Here is an 18,650-nt window from a genome sequence, read left to right as displayed (position 1 = left end):
TACGGATTGATAAACCTTAGGTCATCCACTTGAGGGAAATTTGCTACTATCCTACAAACCTCTGCACTTGGAGGCCCAACAATGTCTACAAGAAGAAGGTTGTGTAGTAGACATCAAGCTCTTTTCTGGAGCCGTTGCCGGGGAGGTTAGCGCTTGAAGGTATATCTTTAGATCTTGCAATCGAGTCTTTTAGTTTCTTGTTTTATCACTAGTTTAGTTTATAAAAGAAAACTATAAAAATGGAATTGAGTTTGTCTCATACGCTTCACCTTTTTAATATCTTTCGTGAGTATGATGGAAAGGATAATTGTGCTCAAGTGCTAGAAGAAGAAATCTATAAAATGTTTGGCACTAAATATTTGAATGATGAGTATGATTGCAATGTTGTTAGTACGAATTCTTCGAATATCCATGATACTAATGATGATTGCACTACTTATGATGAAAATGTCTCCTATAAACATGTCAATTTTTGTGGAGTGCATTGGGTTTGTAAGTACACACCAAATAGGGAAGATGGATATTGCAAGAGGCATAAGCACTTAGAAACTAAATTGTTGCAAGAAAGGCTAAATGATTGTGCTGAAAATTTAAATTTTCTTAGCCGTACTTGTGGACTTTGCAATGAAAGTGGTCATTTAGCTATCCGATGCAAATTGTTTCATGATCTAATCGTGTCCAAAAATTGTGATGACTTGATTTCCCTTGCACATTATAATGAACTTAGTTTGCTTATGGGTTATGAAGAAATGAAATGTTTAACTAATCATCTTCCAGAATTTGCCCGTTACAAACTTTTTGGCTTTGATCAAGAGGAAATTTATATGTATTGTGCGGTGAATTGTATTGAAAATCCTTATATTGCCAATTACATAAAGAAAAGAAAATAAATAGAAGATGAAGAGAATACTAATGAAAGGGAAGAGACTTCCCAATATCCTCCTATTATTTCTTATGATGAATCAGATAACGAGGAGGAGCCTCCTATTCAACCAATCTCATTAATAAGGAGCTCTAAAAAGAGGATTGAACCCACACATGATGTGGTGAAGAAGAAGAAAAGAAAAAGGAAGAGAGGTAAAAAGATATATCCCCCAAATAATGCTGCTCCTATTACTATTGTGCCTCATGAAAATATAATTGTGGAAGATAATGATATTTCTTATGACGTTGAACATCTTTTTGGCACTTGCTTGGAAGAATATGATAATTGCTATACTATTGGTGCTATCCATACTATTAATGATGAGAGTGATTATGCTTATGATATGAAAAGGCCCAAGCTTGGGGATGCTATGTTTGATGAAGATGATGTTTTTGAGAATATATTTTCTGCAATTAATGTTTGTCCCAAGCTTGGGGATGCTACGTTTAATGAAGATGATATTTTTAGTCTCCCAAGTTTTGATATGCAAATTTATAAAGATGATAGCATGCCTCCTACTTATGATGATTATTGTGATGATACTTATGCTATAAAAAGTAGTGATTATATTTATAAAATTTGTCATGATTATGATTACCCCTTTTCTAAACATTACTCTTTTAATGTCGAAACAATTTATAGTATTCGAGTCTCTTATGATGCTTCCACTATTCCGAATGAGAAGAATTTTGCTTATGAGGAGAGTAATAAAAATTCTATGCTTGTAGATCATGAAAAGAATGCTTTAGGTGCTGGTTATATTGTTGAATTCATTCATGATTCTAATGAAAATTATTATGAGGGAGGAATACATACTTGTAGGAATTGCAATAATACCAAGTTTCATCTCTATGTGCTTAAAGTTTTGAAGTTATGCTTGTTTTACCTTCCTATGCTAGTTGATTATTGTTCCCACAAGTTGTTTGCTCACAAAATCGCTATGCATAGGAAGAGGGTTAGACTTAAATGTGCTCTTCATGATGCTCTCTTTATGTTACAATTCTTATCTTTTATGTGAGCATCGTTGAAATCATCATGCCTAGCTAGGGGCTTTAAACGATAGCGCTTGTTGGGAGGCAACCCAACTTTATTTTTGTTCCTTGCTTTTTACTCCTGTTTAGTAATAAATAATTCATCTAGCCTCTATTTATATGTGGTTTTATGCTTTTAATTAGTGTTTGTGCCAAGTAGAACCTTTGGGAATACTTGGGGAAAGTCTTGTTGATATTGCTGTAAAAAACAAAAACTTTAGCGCTCACGAGAATTGCTGCCATTTTTATTTGGAAAGTGATATTTAGTTAATTCTTTTTGAAGATGATTAATAGATAAATTACTCAGGTTCAGCAATTTATTTGAGAATTTTATGAGTTCCAGAAGTATACGTTTGATCCAGATTACTACAGACTGTTCTGTTTTTGACAGATTCTGTTTTTCATGTGTTGTTTACTTATTTTGATGAATCTATGGCTAGTAAAAGAGTTTATAAACCATAGAGAAGTTGGAATACAGTAGGTTTAACACCAATATAAATAAATAATGAGTTCATTACAGTACCTTGAAGTGGTGATTTATTTTCTTATACTAACGGAGCTTACGAGTTTTCTGTTAAGTTTTGTGTTGTGAAGTTTTCAAGTTTTGGGTAAGGATTCGATGGACTATGGAATAAGGAGTGGCAAGAGTCTAAGTTTGGGGATGCCCAAGGCACTACAAGGTAATATTCAAGGATAGCCAAGAGCCTAAGCTTGGGGATGCCCCGGAAGGCATCCCCTCTTTCGTCTTCGTTCATCGGTAACTTTACTTGGAGCTATATTTTTATTCGCCACATGATATGTGTTTTGCTTGGAGCATCATTTTATTTTATTTAGTTTTGCTTGATGTTTAATTAAAATACCAAGATCTGAAATTCTTAAATGTTAGAGAGTCTTCACATAGTTGCATAATTATTCGACTACTCATTAATCTTCACTTATATCTTTTGGAGTAGTTTGTCATTTGCTCTAGTACTTCACTTATATCTTTTTAGAGCACGGTGGTGAATTTGTTTTATAGAAACTATTGATCTCTCATGCTTCACTTAGATTATTTTGAGAGTCTTAAATAGCATGGTACTTTTCTTAATAATCCTAATATGCTAGGTATCCAAGAATAGTAAAAACTTTCTTATGAGTGTTTTGAATACTAAGAGAAGTTTGATGCTTGATGATTGTTTTGAGATATGAAGGTAATAATATCAAAGTCGTGCTAGTTGAGTAGTTGTGAAATTGAGAAATACTTGTGTTGAAGTTTGCAAGTCACGTAGCATGCACGTATGGTAACGTTATGTAACAAATTTGAAACATGAGGTGTTATTTGATTGTCCTCCTTATGAGTGGCGGTCGGGGACGAGTGATGGTCTTTTCCTACCAATCTATCCCCCTAGGAGCATGCGCGTAGTACCGAGGTTTTTGATGACTTGTAGATTTTTGCAATAAGTATGTGAGTTCTTTATGACTAATGTTGAGTCCATGGATTATACACACTCTCATCCTTCCATCCTTGCTAGCCTCTTCGGTACCGTGCATTGCCCTTTATCACATTGAGAGTTGGTGCAAACTTCGCCGGTGCATCCAAACCCTGTGATATGATACGCTCTTTCACACATAAACCTCCTTATATATTCCTCAAAACAGCCACCATACCTACCTATTATGGCATTTCCATAGCCATTCCAAGATATATTGCCATGCAACTTTCCATCATTTCGTTCATCATGACACATTCATCATTGTCATATTGCTTAGCATGATCATGTAATTGACATGGTATTTGTGGCAAAGCCACCGTTCATAATTCTTTCATACATGCCACTCTTGGTCCATTGCATATCCCGGTATACCGCCGGAGGCATTCATATAGAGTCATCTTTTGTTCTAGTATCGAGTTGTAATCATTGAGTTGTAAATAAATAGAAGTGTGATGATCATTATTTTCTAGAGCATTGTCCCAAGTGAGGAATAAAAAAAGAAAAGCCATAATAAAAGAGAAGGCCCAAAAAAAAGAGAAAGGCCATAAAAAATAGAAAAGGCCCAAAAGAAAAAAAGAGAAAAAGAGAGAATGGACAATGCTACTATCCTTTGCCACACTTGTGCTTCAAAGTAGCACCATAATCTTCATGATAGAGAGCCTCTTGTTTTGTCACTTTCATATACTAGTGGGAATTTTTCATTATAGAACTTGTCTTGTATATTCCAACAATGGGCCTCCTCAAGTGCCCTAGGTCTTCGTGAGCAAGCAAGTTGGATGCACACCCACTAGTTTCTTTTATTGAGCTTTCATACATTTATAGCTCTAGTGCATCCGTTGCATAGCAATCCCTACTCCTCGCATTAACATCAATCGATGGGCATCTCAATAGCCCATTGATTAGCCTCGTTGATGTGAGACTTTCTCCTTTTTTGTCTTCTCCACATAACCCCATCATATTCTATTTCACCCATAGTGCTATGTCCATGGCTCGTGCTCATGTATTGCATGAAAGTTTATAGGTTTGAGATTACTAAAGTATGAAACAATTGCTTGGCTTGTCATCGGGGTTGTGCATGATGAGAGCATTCTTGTGTGACAAAAATGGAGCATGACTAAACTATATGATTTTGTAGGGATGAACTTTCTTTGGCCATGTTATTTTGAGAAGACATAATTGCTTAGTTAGTATGCTTGAAGTATTATTATTTTTATGTCAATATGAACTTTTATCTTAAATCTTTCGGATCTGAATATTCATGCCACAATTAAGAAGAATTACATTGAAATTATACCAAGTAGCACTCCGCATCAAAAATTCTGTTTTTATCATTTACCTACTCGAGGACGAGCAGGAATTAAGCTTGGGGATGCTGATACGTCTCCAACGTATCTATAATTTTTGATTGCTCCATGCTATATTATCTACTGTTTTAGATGTTTATGGGTTTTATTTTACACTTTTATATTATTTTTGGACTAACCTATTAACCCAGAGCCCAGTGCCAGTTTCTGTTTTTTTACCTTGTTTTAGGATATCGCAGAAAAGAAAAATCAAACGGAGTCCAATTGACCTGAAACTTCACGGAACTTATTTTTGGAAGGAAAGCAACCTGATGGACTTGGAGTGCACGTCAGGAAAGAAACAAGGGAGCCACGAGGTAGGGGCGCCCACCCTCTAGGGAGAGCCCTCCACCCTCGTGGGCCCCTTGTGGCCCCCTGACATATTTCTTCCGCCTATATATCTCCATATACCCTAAAAACATCCGGGAGCACAATAGATCGGGAGTTCCGCCGCCAGAAACCTCCGTAGCCACTGAAAGCCAATTTAGACCCGTTCCGGCACCTTGACGGAGGGGGAATCCCTCTCTGGTGGCCATCCTCATCATCTCGGTGCTCTCCATGACGAGGAGGGAGTAGTTCTCCCTCGGGGCTGAGGGTATGTACCAGTAACTATGTGTTTGATCTCTCTCTCTCTCTCTCGTGTTCTTGATTTGGCACAATCTTGATCTATCGCGAGCTTTGCTATTATAGTTGGATCTTATGTTTCTCCTCCCCCTTTACTCTCTTGTAATGAATTGAGTTTTCCCTTTGAAGTTATCTTATCGGATTGAGTCTTTAAATATTTGAGAACACTTGATGTATGTCTTGTCGTGCGTATCTGTGGTGACAATGGGATACCACGTGATTCACTTGATGTATGTTTTGGTGATCAACCTGCGGGTTCCGCCCATGAACCTATGCATAGGGGTTGGCGCATGTTTTCGTTGTGATTCTCCGGTAGAAATTTTGGGGCACCTTTTGAGGTCCTATGTGTTGGTTGAATAGATGAATCTGAGATTGTGTGACACATATCGTATAATCATACCCACAGATACTTGAGGTGACATTGGAGTATCTAGGTGACATTAGGGTTTTGGTTGATTTGTGTCTTAAGGTGTTATTCTAGTACGAACTCTAGGGTTGTTTGTGACACTTATAGGAATAGCCCAACAGATTGATTGAAAGGAATAACTTTGAGGTGGTTTCGTACCCTACCATAATCTCTTTGTTTGTTCTCCGCTATTAGTGACTTTGGAGTGACTCTTTGTTGCATGTTGAGGGATAGTTATGTGATCCAATTATGTTAGTATTGTTGAGGGAACTTGCACTAGTGAAAGTATGAACCCTAGGCCTTGTTTCAACGCATTGCAATACCGTTTGTGCTCACTTTTATCATTAGTTACCTTTCTGTTTTTATAATTTCAGATTACAAATACCCATATCTACTATCCATGTACCACTTGTATCACCGTCTCTTCGCCGAACTAGTGCACCTATACAATTTACCATTGTATTGCGTGTGTTGGGGACACAAGAGACTCTTTGTTATTTGGTTGCAGGGTTGCTTGAGACAGACCATCTTCATCCTATGCCTCCTACGGATTGATAAACCTTAGGTCATCCACTTGAGGGAAATTTGCTACTGTCGTACAAACCTCTGCACTTGGAGGCCCAACAATGTCTACAAGAAGAAGGTTGTGTAGTAGACATCAATGCCCTTATGATGTTTGTTACCCTAACGATTAAGAGGGAGAATGTTGAAACTGATCTCACAGATTTATAACAAACCAATAGGAAAATAGAGGTGGCATATTCTTCTCTCCTCGCATTTGTGCTTTGATCGGGTGCACACAAGCTATATAGGTCATGCCCCTTGGGCATATAATGTACATAGGTTAACCCCAAAACTACTCCTAACAACTGATCCAAAAAGATGCTAATGGGTATTAGAAGACCGTTACCACCGCCGGCCACCACAAGGCCATGTCGGTGGCTCCCTGCTGCCATCGATGTCTCCATGCTCCTGCTCTTCTTCCACGACCATCTGATTGTTGCGGAAGTACACAAGGTGTAGCCATGGGCACATGGCTACACAAGGGGTGGACCAAGTAGGCAGTGGGTTTCCCTCTGTACTCGTAAGAAATCTCACGAATCCCTTTTTGTTAATCTGTTTTAGGTGGTCTAACTAAAAATAGGTTCAAGATCCTACTCATGCCATGCCTAAAGTTTTATACCTAACATGTATTACCTTCCATGTCCTTGCAATATAGTGCCCTAATCGCCCAGATATTCCTTTTTTTAGAGAAAAGACGCAGCCGAGCCCGAGAAGGGCGCTAGCCTAGTCCGACTTTGAATTAACAAAGCCATCAACCGGCCAGGGTACAACTGCAGAGTACAACAACGAACTAGAACAAAGCAGCTCACAAGCCTCAAGCACTTCACACAGGAAGGATATACAATGGAGCACCTAGCTGAAGGACTTGAGGTCCTCCACCACGACTACACATGGTTGGGAGCAATGCCGGCTTTGGAGAGGGAATGAAGATGCACCTACATGACCTGCCTTCACCAAAACCTAAGGGCCTCGGCACGACACAGCCATCCAACCCCGTCTTCGAAGGAGGCCACAACCTCCTCGCCTGGATCGTAAGGCGCCGAACCGCTGAACAATGGGAAGTTCCCATGAACATGGATGAAAGCCGCCGGGCAGACCCAAGGAGCGGATCAGAGCACCCAAATGTGCCGACGAGGCTCAGCCAAAGCAGAGCAAGCTGCAAAACCAACGGACAGAGCACGGCGGAGGAAAAGCAAAAGATTGGACGAAGAAGAACACGCCACCGGCTGCTGTCAATGCACCCCAACAGTGCCCACCACCCCATCCCTCAAGGCGGTGCCGAGAACGCCGCCGCCGCCGCCCACCGAAGTTAGGGTTTTCACCCGAGGAGCAGGGGGTGGGTCGTGGAAGGGCAGACCTTGACCGATGTCTTCATGAAGAAATCCGGCGGCTGCAGGCGTCGTCATCGTCTCGGCCGGCCGGAGCCGACCAGGGGTTTCCCCTAGTCTGGATCCCAACCATCAGAGACGCCCACAGGACGGGGCTGGCCAGCCACGCCAGCGCAGCCGGGATCCATCGAGGCGACGCACACTGAGCATGGGACGAAGAGCAGCAGTTGGGTCGAGCGCTGCCAGACGCCAAGGCAGCCACGGCCAGATCTGGCGCCGCCAGCCACCAGGGCAACAACGCGAGGTCCCAGTCCACCGGAGTTTCCTCGGCCTCCCAGCCAGAACGTCGGCACCACGCCAACCCCGAAGCATGCCGCGGGAGCAGAGGGGCCTCATCGAGGGACCGCCGTCCCAGATCCAAAGCCCTCCGATGCGGCCAGAGCGCCGCAGTCCCCAGCTGCGCTAGGGCCTTGCCCGGCGCCAGCCTCGTGCGGCGGCGAGGGAGAGAAGAGAGAGGGAGGGGAGCTACGCCGACAGGAGGAGGAGGCCCCCGAGTCGCCCACGTGGGGCGGCGCGGGAGAGGGGAGAGGGAAACCGTCTCGAGTATCCCGGTCACCAACCCAGATATTCCTCACGGTTCCGATGTAATAAAAGTCATCATTTTCAAAGAAAAGATAAAGGTGTGGAGAAAACCAGTGGATGATAGTACTATATCATCTATCCTTCCTTGCTCGGGCTATGGAGAGTGTAGAAATGCATACTCTAGTCAATGCAATCAAAAATCCGATCTGATGAAAAAGGCGAGTGTGCCATCAGCAGTCTCGGCCTGAGGACCCAGGACGGCGCCATGCGTCAGCTGCTGGCCTACGGCGCCGTGTGGATCGACTTCTCATGTAGCTAACCGCAGGTGCTTCAGCGCGCAGGCGCTCGGCGGCTACCATGACGCGCACAGGTTTGAGGGCAGCCGCGTGGTGCTTCGTCGGCGGGGGGTGGCGCGGGGATGGCGGAGGCGCCTCGACGAGGAACAGCAGTCGGAGGAGCTGATCGGCGGCCGGACCAGGTCTGCTCGTGTGCGTGGTTTTTCCTGCTCGTGCGCTGTTCCGGTTTACCTGTTGCCACGGCCGTACATGTGCGTTGGTTTTTTAGTTCTGGTGTCCTGTTTGGATCCGCCACGGGCGTGCGTGTGCGTTGGTTTTCCAGTGTCCGTTTTCCTGTTTGTAAACAGGTCCTATATCTACTATCTATCTACTATCTACTATCTACTATCTACTACATCTATAAAAGTATGAGAGGGCGGAAAACCAATTCATCTTATCTATTTAATCCTAAAATCTAACGATCAAGATCTTCCTAATGTTTAGCATCAAACACAGTCAGAGCTAATCCACTAATCCCACGAGCGATCTCTCGTCAGAAAAAAAAGGCAATATTAGGCGCCGGCGCACCGGCCCAACTTTGGGCTGGTCGTACCAGCAGCGTCCGACCGAACAACGCGTAGCCGCACGATTCTCTCCTCATCTTCCATCCGACGTCTTTTCTTCTCTACTACTATTAAACAAGCAAACATATTCTTCTCTAAACGCATCCAAAAACACGTACACGAAACAAACAAGACAAAATACCACCTCACGATTCGATCCACCTAATTAGATCTAACCGTTAATAACCCTCATCTGTGTACGTTTAGCAATTTAGAGAAGCGGACGAAACTCTGCCATCTATTCATCGAGAGGACGAAACGTTCCGCTGCGAGCAAAAATTTAACTGATTCGCGTGATTAAAGGCCTGCATGCAGCGGCATGGCCCACGTTCAGCATTATGGCGTTCGCATGCATTTGTTCGGCCTGCCGAGGCGCATCTTCAGGAGAGGGGGGAGAATGAGAGGCCTGGCGGCGGCACAGGGCGTGCTCGCCGGCGAGCGTGCTCCCGCATCTGCCTGGCGCACAGGGTTGGATTGGGCGCTAGGGTTGCCTTGCCGCCGCCCATAGCAGTCAGGGGTTGACGGGGAGAAGCAGTCGGAAGGCGACGGAGGCGGCGGTGGCTCGATTACATCTATGCGACGATGACGGCTCGGCAGCGGCGAGTGGGCGATTCATCTCCTCGCTAGCCCCTCGCCCTTCAAAGGTTAAAGATCTGGCACCCTCTTCCCCCGGACGCCCAGAACGAGCGGCGGATCCAGAAAACCAGTTCGTCAAGATACGCGCATACACAAGAAGTAGACATGCAGACAGCTGGATGGATTTTTCTTATAGGAGCACACACACATATGGAAAAGGCAAGCCGCCGGTGAAGACAGCTTCAGCCTCACCACCAAGGACGGAATCACGGAAAGGTCAGCTTCATCCGAACCAACCGCGAGGACCATGCTAAGGTACATACATACATATACCAAGATTGATATTGACCGATGCTTGTAGTTGCAATTTCATGTCCGTCACTGATGTATTGGTGCTCATGGTGAGATATGGGATAATAAGTGGAAACTTTTCACCGCTCAGTTCTTATCGAATGAATCTTTGTAAGTAATCTTTTTTCCCTACCCCCTCTTATATTTACAGGAAAATCAAGTGTGGTACACATATGAGTATGCTTTGCTTCCCTCTGTTGTACACATGTGCTTATTTGTTATCTCTGATTAAGAGAATCAAGGGCCACTACATTCTTGAATATTGAGACTGTGTTAGTTGGTTTAGGTTAAACTTGATACATGCTATTTACTTTTTTTTCATCTGACAATTCAGTTGTACTATTGATTTTGACAATTTTCAGGAATTTTAAGCCGTCTTTGGATTTTAGCTTCCTCAATCATTCTGAATTATTTAATGTTAGTATGAGGTACATGTGTTCCCAAGATTAAACTTGAGAAATGTGTAGTTGACCACTTGGGTACGTTTGATTTCTTTAGTAGATGCAGCGACAACCACCATTGTCCATGATCTATACTAAAGATAATTATTAGCAGTGCAACATCTCTGTTGGTTCAATCAAATAGTTCAGCCTGGTCGGTTCTTACTAATATTTAAGCCACCTTCAATTTTTAGCCTGCTCGGTCATTTTGGAGTAGTTTCAGTTTTGGGTGCATGTCTTTAATAGAACAACAAACTTATTTTAGGTGCTAAAATAAACACTAAACACCAATTCCTGATGGCGACTATTTTTAGAAAGACCATCCGGCTGGAGGAGATCCTTACTATCGATGTCAAGCCGGGGTGGAAGAAGGGCACGAAGATCACCTTCCTAGATGGAAGGATCCGGTTTTTTCGGTGCAGTTCTGTGTTTTAAAAAGTTATTGCGATGTAATTTTTTTATTAACACTACAGTCCATGAAGTTATATTTACGGATATTTCATTTTTTGCATAAGATGAAGCACCATTTTATTTTTAAATATTTTCTGAAGTAAAATTTGTGAATAAACGGAATGATGTTTCAGAGGATTTGAATGGTTGTGACTTGTGGGGTCGCCTGGGGAGGCGACTGCGGCAGGGAGCAACGGCACATCGGCGGACAACAACACATGTGTAGCGTGCAGCGGCAGCGGCTGCACGGCCACGACGGAAGAGCAACAACACGAATGAGGTGCAGGTGGGGGTAAGAGTAAGTATCACTTGTTATGTTTAACTCATGGCAACAAAGAGTAAGGATCACTTCACACTCACCACAGGAAAAATACTGCTGTGACGATTATATACATATATGTTCCACTTGGTCGCTCAGTTAGTATTAATTTCCTATCTATTCCTTTTTCTTGCAGACACGTTTTGAAACTAGACTTTGATGGGAAGTTCATCCGTATATGGGAATTATACCTTTATATGCCTCTGATTTCACATCATGAGCAGTTAGAAATTACCATGTATGGACGCATGTATGTGTGCTCTTTGTGTAGGTTTACCTGCATTATTCCTAGACAAATGGAAGTCATATACTCCCTCTGTCCTTCGAAAAACATCTTGCTGGAAATTGTTTGATGGTTTCCAATGCAGACTAAAATTTGAGTTGATGTTGCCTTTTGCAATTATGTTAATCTCAGCCATAAGATTGAAAGATCAGCAGACATTAGATCTTTGAGTAAAAAGTAGTAACTTAGAACCTTTGGTGAACTGTAGAAAGTGAGCTTTCGTTGTTTGAGATTGTAAATAACATGGAATGGAGACTTGACCGCCACATAATTATTTTACACTGACCTATTGAACCATGAAACAACATTGCTGAACTTCAACATTTCGGTAAAACATCACATGGAAAATTGGCTACAACCAACCAGATTGTTAAATCCTCATGTATTTTATACTGAACTCAAGAAGTGTGAATAAGCAAGAAAGCTTTTGAAGAGATCAGTGTATCGTCGCAACTGCTACTATGATTGGCTCCTTTCCAAGCACTGGTAAGATCTTTCAACAGATCTTAGCGACATCTCTCTCTTCTTAAATTTGCCAGGATTTTATGTAGTTGCTTTTCTTCTAATAAGGTGCATCCTGCTTGCTGTTGAATTGTGCAGAAAGGCTACATTGTATTAATTTCTTTTTTGCATAGTTGATACAATTCAACACATTTTGTATCAACTGATAACTTTGAATCTTTGCGTCTTTCATCAGATCATGCTTTGAATTTGCACATGAATAACTAAAAGTGCCATGACATTACGCATTTCCTTCATTTTAGCCATTAAACTTACTTATGTATCCGGTGTTAATTTATCATTTCTTGTATATTCATCTTAGTTAGGAAGGGTGGCTTTGGTCATCCTAAATTTTGTGTGGGTTCGTTTTTCAGTCCTGGCTAGCTTTGCAAAACAATAATTATTATAATCCTTGATCTGCACATGCCCAATTTCCTTATACCGTATAGTGTCTCATTCTAGAATAGTAGCCTTTCTGCTATGTTAAGATGTTGAAGCACGGCGACATTTTTAACTCATGTTTAATATTGACAGAACTAAGCATTAGGTAGTTGCTTGCATGCCATTCATGTCATAGAGAAAATGCTAAATTTCCTCTCTCCAATTCCTTATCATGAACCTAACGCTTTATTGATCTGTTTTTAGCTTCTAGATGTTCTGAAACTATATACACAATAGATACTGTTTGTCTGAACTGTAGTTCCACTCCATGAAAAGCTGAGATAAACTAAGAATGGGGTAAAAAAAATCCGACTCTTCCTGCTCACTGGCGGTGCCCGCTATGGCATGGGTGGCTTTACCGCAGCCGCCGAGCCTTCAAATTCTGAAGATAACAAGCAGCTCGAATCCAAGAAGAAAACTAATTTAGTTCAGCCAACACTCCTATTTTTTGTGCATCTTTGTTCCAACTTTGCATTGACGCCATGTCCACTTGGACAATGTTCATATGTTACTTTGATTTTCGCCCAAGAAAATAAACATTCTGAAATCTTTGTAGGAATAGACTAAATACGCTACGCCCTTACATTCTTTGTGGAGAAGTTCTTCAGCCAATCTATTGCCATTGATTTCTGTCATCCTAAAGTTTGAATTCAAAATTTTATACCCGCAAAATTTGATATGGTTTGATTGAGACGTGCGACGTGCGTTGCACGTACGCACTTACTAGTTTACAAAAAACTTTCATCCGGCGGCCATGGATGAGCGATGCGCCCGGCCACGAAGCATCGCCCGTGCGCTCGCCTGTCGCTGCCCTCCCCACCGGTCACCGTCGTTGCTGCCGGCCGCCGGTCGCCGTCGTCGCTGCCGGTGGTCGCCGTCATGGTAGAAGCAAAAAAAAACTGGATCCAGCAAAAAACAGAACATGGTGGAAGCAAAATTTTGGAGCTGTTTCCAATAAAAAAGAGTTGGTGATAGCAAAACTATTTGTTGGATCTAGCTTCTGGTGATGCCCATGGTAGCACTCAGGTGGTTGGTTGCAGCATCTCTGCGTCTCCGGCTCGCTGCGGGCCAGTGTCAAGCAACAAAAATCTGGAAGCAACAAATTTCTTCGAGCAAAAAACTTCACATCGGGTCAAAGTCCGGTGGTCTGTTGAAGCAAAATCAAAAAACGGTTCCAGCAAAAACAAACTTAGGTCCCATCAAAAACAAGATGAGCATTTGAGAGCTCTGCACCGATGAAGCAAAAAATCATTTCAGTTCCAGCAAAACAATACATGGGTTTCAACAAAAACAAAAAAAATGGTTCGGCAAAAAAAAGCATCGGCAAAAAGCGGCCACCCCTCTTCCAGCTCCCTCAGTAGTCGGTTGCAGCTCCGGCGTGCACGGTTGTAGCTCCCCGACATCGAACGGCGTTGGATGCAACACTCCTTGCCGCTGGATGTAGCTTCCTCCGGTGAGGCACTGACCTTGTAGCACATACACCAGCTGGTTGCAGCACAGCGGGGCACCAGTTCCAGCAAAAAACGAAAAACGAAGATGTTCATAAAAAATCGAATGGGGATGATAGCAAAAAATAAAAGGGGTTGTAGCAAAACAAAAGGTGGATCCAGCAAAAAAAAACCTGGTTCCAGCACAAAACTCGCCGTCGCCGTGGTCGGTTGTAGCTTGGCCATGGCGAACGGCACACCCTGGCTGTGGCGGCCATGGAGATGGCGCGCATCCAGCTGCTGCCGGAGGCGGACAAGGCGACGGCAATGAGCGCGCCCCTGGCTGGCATCCGGCGCCGGCGATCCACACACAATTCGAACAAGGCGCATCGAGCTGCCGGCGGCCATGGCCACGAGCGCGCTTTGTGGCTGCGGAGGAAGACGCGGCCGGCTGGATAGGAATGGGGATGAGCATCGAATGGATAAGGAAAAGAAGACGCGAGTCATCGGCGGTGCCTGGGCCCCAACAGCCACGTGTTTTGTACTCCCTTCGTAAACTAATATAAAAGCATTTAGATTACTATTTTAGTTATGTAAACACTCTTATATTAGTTTACAGAGGGAGTAATTAGTATCTGTGTGTGATGACGCAGCTAAGTCATGAGCTTCCATCGCCAAAGAGATCGAACCATGCGCGCTCGACCAGCCGAAACTTTGGCCGGTCTGCCGGTGGCAAACATTTACCAAAAAAAACTCCCACGATCAATCTCCATGGTCCCTCGGTACCGCTTCGCCCCCCACCAAAAATCCCCGCACCTCGCCCCACCTCTTTCCTACAGCCTCCGCGCCAGCCACCGCCTCGACCGCCGCCAGACAACCTCCACCTATGCCTCTCCACGCGCCGCCGGACAGCCGCGCCGTCCACGCGCCACACGCCGCCGGACAGCCGCGCCGTCCACGCGCCACGCGCCGCCCGGACCGCCGCGCCGTCCAGCGCCCGCGCCGCTCGGACCGCCGCGCCATCCACGCCCCGACCGGGTATGCGTCTGCTGCTAGATCTTGGCGCCAATGCTGAGATCCCTGATGGAAGAGATGCCGCTGAAGCTGGGCACCATCGCGGAAGGGCGCATCCATGGTTGACTCCTCGGGGCAGCCGTGCTAACCTGGTTTCGCGCGATGGGAAGGCGGAACCGCGGAAGGACCGCCGCCTGGTGGCCAGGCAGCCTCGGGCCGTAGGGTCAAGCTCGACTCTTCCTCAATCCTTCCTCGGGCGAGCTTTCATTCCTGCTCGGTCTGGTTTTCTTCCAATTTGTGTGTGCCATGGTTTTTTTGCGTACTAACTGCTTGACGACATTTTCATGTCAGGCATGAGTGAAAGCAGGAATGAGGTTCAACACACTTTGCATTAGCCATCTGAGGGCGTATATATACAGTTACAGAACGCCTCACGGGCCAGATCGTGTGCCACTACTTGCACGTACACAAACCCACTCACGCACTACCTAGGCCACGTACAGGCGCGGTGACCATGCACACGCGCACTCACACTCTGTATGCTAACAATGAGTTCATTGATGCGACCTAATGTCAGCCAAGACTGGTTGATGCAGATCGTCAGGTGTTTGAGAAAAGATTTCAGAGTTCTGGGCATGGCATCGTTGAGGTATATGTCTTGGTCACTGTGTCCTCCTACACCAACTCTTGGGTTAACATTCATGGCACGTATGTATGTCAGGATGTGTCTTGACCAAAAGGATTTTCTTACAATGTGTGGTTCTTGGTACTAGTATATACCATCGCATGTATTCTTATTCTTGATCGACATTGGTCAGTCGTTACTGCATGCCATATTTTTTATGGATAAATATCCCTCTGCTTGGTATATTAGGAAACTTTTTGAACACCATTCATGATTCATTATTATTGTCAGTTTGTCACACCACCGATGGTGCTAAGCTTCATCTTGTTCTTCTTGCAGTGATTGGAATTTGGATTGGGATCTTCTGCATGGAAGACACCGACTCTTTTTTGGCATAGTCCCCATTACTGCTATTAGCTGGGTTCGGCCATATATTGGGAATAGAAGAATTGCACAATTATAATTGGCTGAACTATGAAGGTAAAGAATTCTCGATCAACACAAACTAGACTAAGTAGGTATAATTGTTGATGGCTATCTTATTAAGCTATTTTTTGGCGGAGGTATGGTGAGTTGTTTTAAATAGGTCTAAGGATGAAAGGTGTTTGAAGGAATGAATTTTTGAATCAGAACATTTTTTTGATAATTCCGATGCTTTTTTTATTACATAAATGAGTGCTTAAAGTATCTCCCAAGTCTTTCTATTTTTACTTGAGTTTTCAAGGTTTGAAGTCAACATTACTTTTCTTTTCTAGCAGACCAATGAGAATATAATAGGAGAGATTCAAATGCAGAGTCAGTGATTGGATAATTAAGCGCTCGCATGGCAATGTTTCTATACAGAGTAGCTTCTACAAGCATTAGCTCACTAGATAGGGTAAGATTTTTTCAAGTTTTTATATTTTTTATGGTTTTGACCACTCTTACCGTATAACAATATGAAGTATAGTTTGCCAAAATCATAAGCAATTTGCAGTGGTGAGCTACCAGTGTAGTTTGGTGTCAAAGAAACAACACAGAGCTTGTAGTTGTTTTGTACTGTTTCAGATGTAATTAATTGTTGGGAAATTTTATGCAAATTTATTCCAGTTATACAAATGGTGCACTCCCTGCACATAGGTGACCAGAATTGATCTATAATGTGGAGTTTTCTGAATCCAAACAAATTATATTATCATACATCACCACTGGATTACATGAAGGTTGGTTATGCATGGAGAATGAGGTTAGTAATGTTAGAAATTAAAACTGTGAGTTGCTACAACAATGAAATTCAGTAGGAATTTAATTACTGAAGGTAAGCATGTACTTTAATTTCTTTACACGAAATTTATCAAATTGATGTTTTTTATTCCTAACGCATTTATTTATATAGAATTAGACCACAATTACCTAGAAACTACAAATGGTTGGAACATGTGAGAACTAAGTTTGGACCTGAACAATTTGTGTTGGCAACCCAAATACAGTGTTTCTAAGACTATTCCTGGAGAAACAATTTGAGTTTATCTAGAGAAGAACGAGCTAAATATTGTTACAATATGTCCTTGTTTGGGTCCACAATTGCAACATGTTCAATCCAGCAGCAAACTACTCATATGTTTTAATTATTGATTGACTATGGAATGCTGAAATTTAAATATAGGAGGCCCTAATGCTTTGAACGACATTCTGTGGCACATTCACTGTCCCCGCTACTGTGCATGTGGTGGTGTACGAGAGACCAGCATCATCCGGGACATATATCTGGGTGCCAAATTACGTTGGCACAAAGTTAAGATGTACCCCTGACTGCACTTTATTTGAACTGGCACGTCTCTTTTCTTATCATGCGTTCTGTTGAAATTTAGTCTAATTTGGGCAGCCCAATAACTATTTCAGAAATTTCTAATAAATCCTAGAGGCTCACTTAGCCCATTTGTGCAAGGCAAAGGATACTACTAAAGTTTAGTCTCACATTGCTAGTTTAGTGGGAGTTGGACCTCCTTATAAGGGAGGTTCTTTCCCCACTTGTACGAGCATGAGAACAAGAGAGATATCCACGCGCGCTCCTCCTCCGCCGCCCGCCGCGCCGCGCCGTGCTGCGGGTTGTGGGAATGAGCCGAGCCGATATCTAAAAGGGAGGTCGCTCCTCCCAGAGAGACGCACCAGAACTACTCCTTCCCTCGCCATCGGTTCCATCTCTGAGACGCTGTTGTCTTCCTCATCCCGGCTTGCGGCGTGCACCGCACGTCGGGACAGTAGGCCTCCGAGACCGCACCTTTTGAGTCATGTACGGGAGAAGGGTGATAAGGTTTTTGGGGAGCGCTCTGCGCGACTACTGGCTTCTTCATCACGGACTCCGACGACTACTTCCCCGACGTCGACTACCTCAGCAACGACATGGCTGGAGAGGATGTCGACCGCAAGTCCAGTGCTTCCGTTGCTGCTGTCCCGTATGTGTTCTTCTTCTTTCTGTCAGATGTCCTGCCACAGTTTCTCATACTAGTTCTTGCCCTACATGTGTTAGGTTCTACTCCATATATGCAACATGATCTAGTGTCTGTCCTAGATGTGTTCAGTTCAAGTTCATATATGCAGATGCTATTTACTTTCTCTCCGTCAGATTGCATGACTTGCTTTATCACAGCTATATTAGTCATGCTTTATCTAATATTTCTGTTAATAAAATCATTTGGTAAATTGCTCATATTTCCAACAATTCAAAAACCTTATTATAGGTAATTTACCCCGAGTGGTTTTGCTGCTTCCATGAGACCTCCTATGTTTGAGGGTATCCACTATAAGAGGTGGCGCGTGAGAGCAGTTTTATGGTTTCAAATCATGAGTTGCTATGACGCCACTCTCGGCAAACCTGAAGGAGAGCTTGATGCTCAACAGGCACAAGCTTTTCAGAAAATGGATACTCTGTTTAAGGCTGCTCTCTTGAGTGTTCTTGGTGAGAACATAGTTGATGCTTATGCGTCAATTGATAATGGAAAAGATATGTGGGATGCGCTCGAGGCCAAGTTTGGGGTCTCGGATGCTGGCACTGAGCTGTACATCATGGA

General features: G+C 43.4%; 1 long non-coding RNA gene across 1 annotated transcript; it reads left to right on the top strand.

The window, feature by feature from the left end:
* Window positions 1–14,802: 14,802 nt before the first annotated feature.
* LOC123185667 (uncharacterized) lies at window positions 14,803–17,642 on the top strand. The gene is made up of 3 exons (XR_006493458.1): window positions 14,803–15,624; window positions 15,940–16,080; window positions 16,359–17,642. It is a non-coding gene; the product is annotated as an uncharacterized lncRNA (long non-coding RNA).
* Window positions 17,643–18,650: the final 1,008 nt, after the last annotated feature.

This window comes from Triticum aestivum, chromosome 2A, assembly GCF_018294505.1.
Source record: "Triticum aestivum cultivar Chinese Spring chromosome 2A, IWGSC CS RefSeq v2.1, whole genome shotgun sequence".
Lineage (NCBI taxonomy): Eukaryota > Viridiplantae > Streptophyta > Magnoliopsida > Poales > Poaceae > Triticum > Triticum aestivum.
The sequence above is the reverse complement of the archived record's forward strand: the minus strand, read 5'-3'. Positions and strand labels throughout refer to the sequence as shown.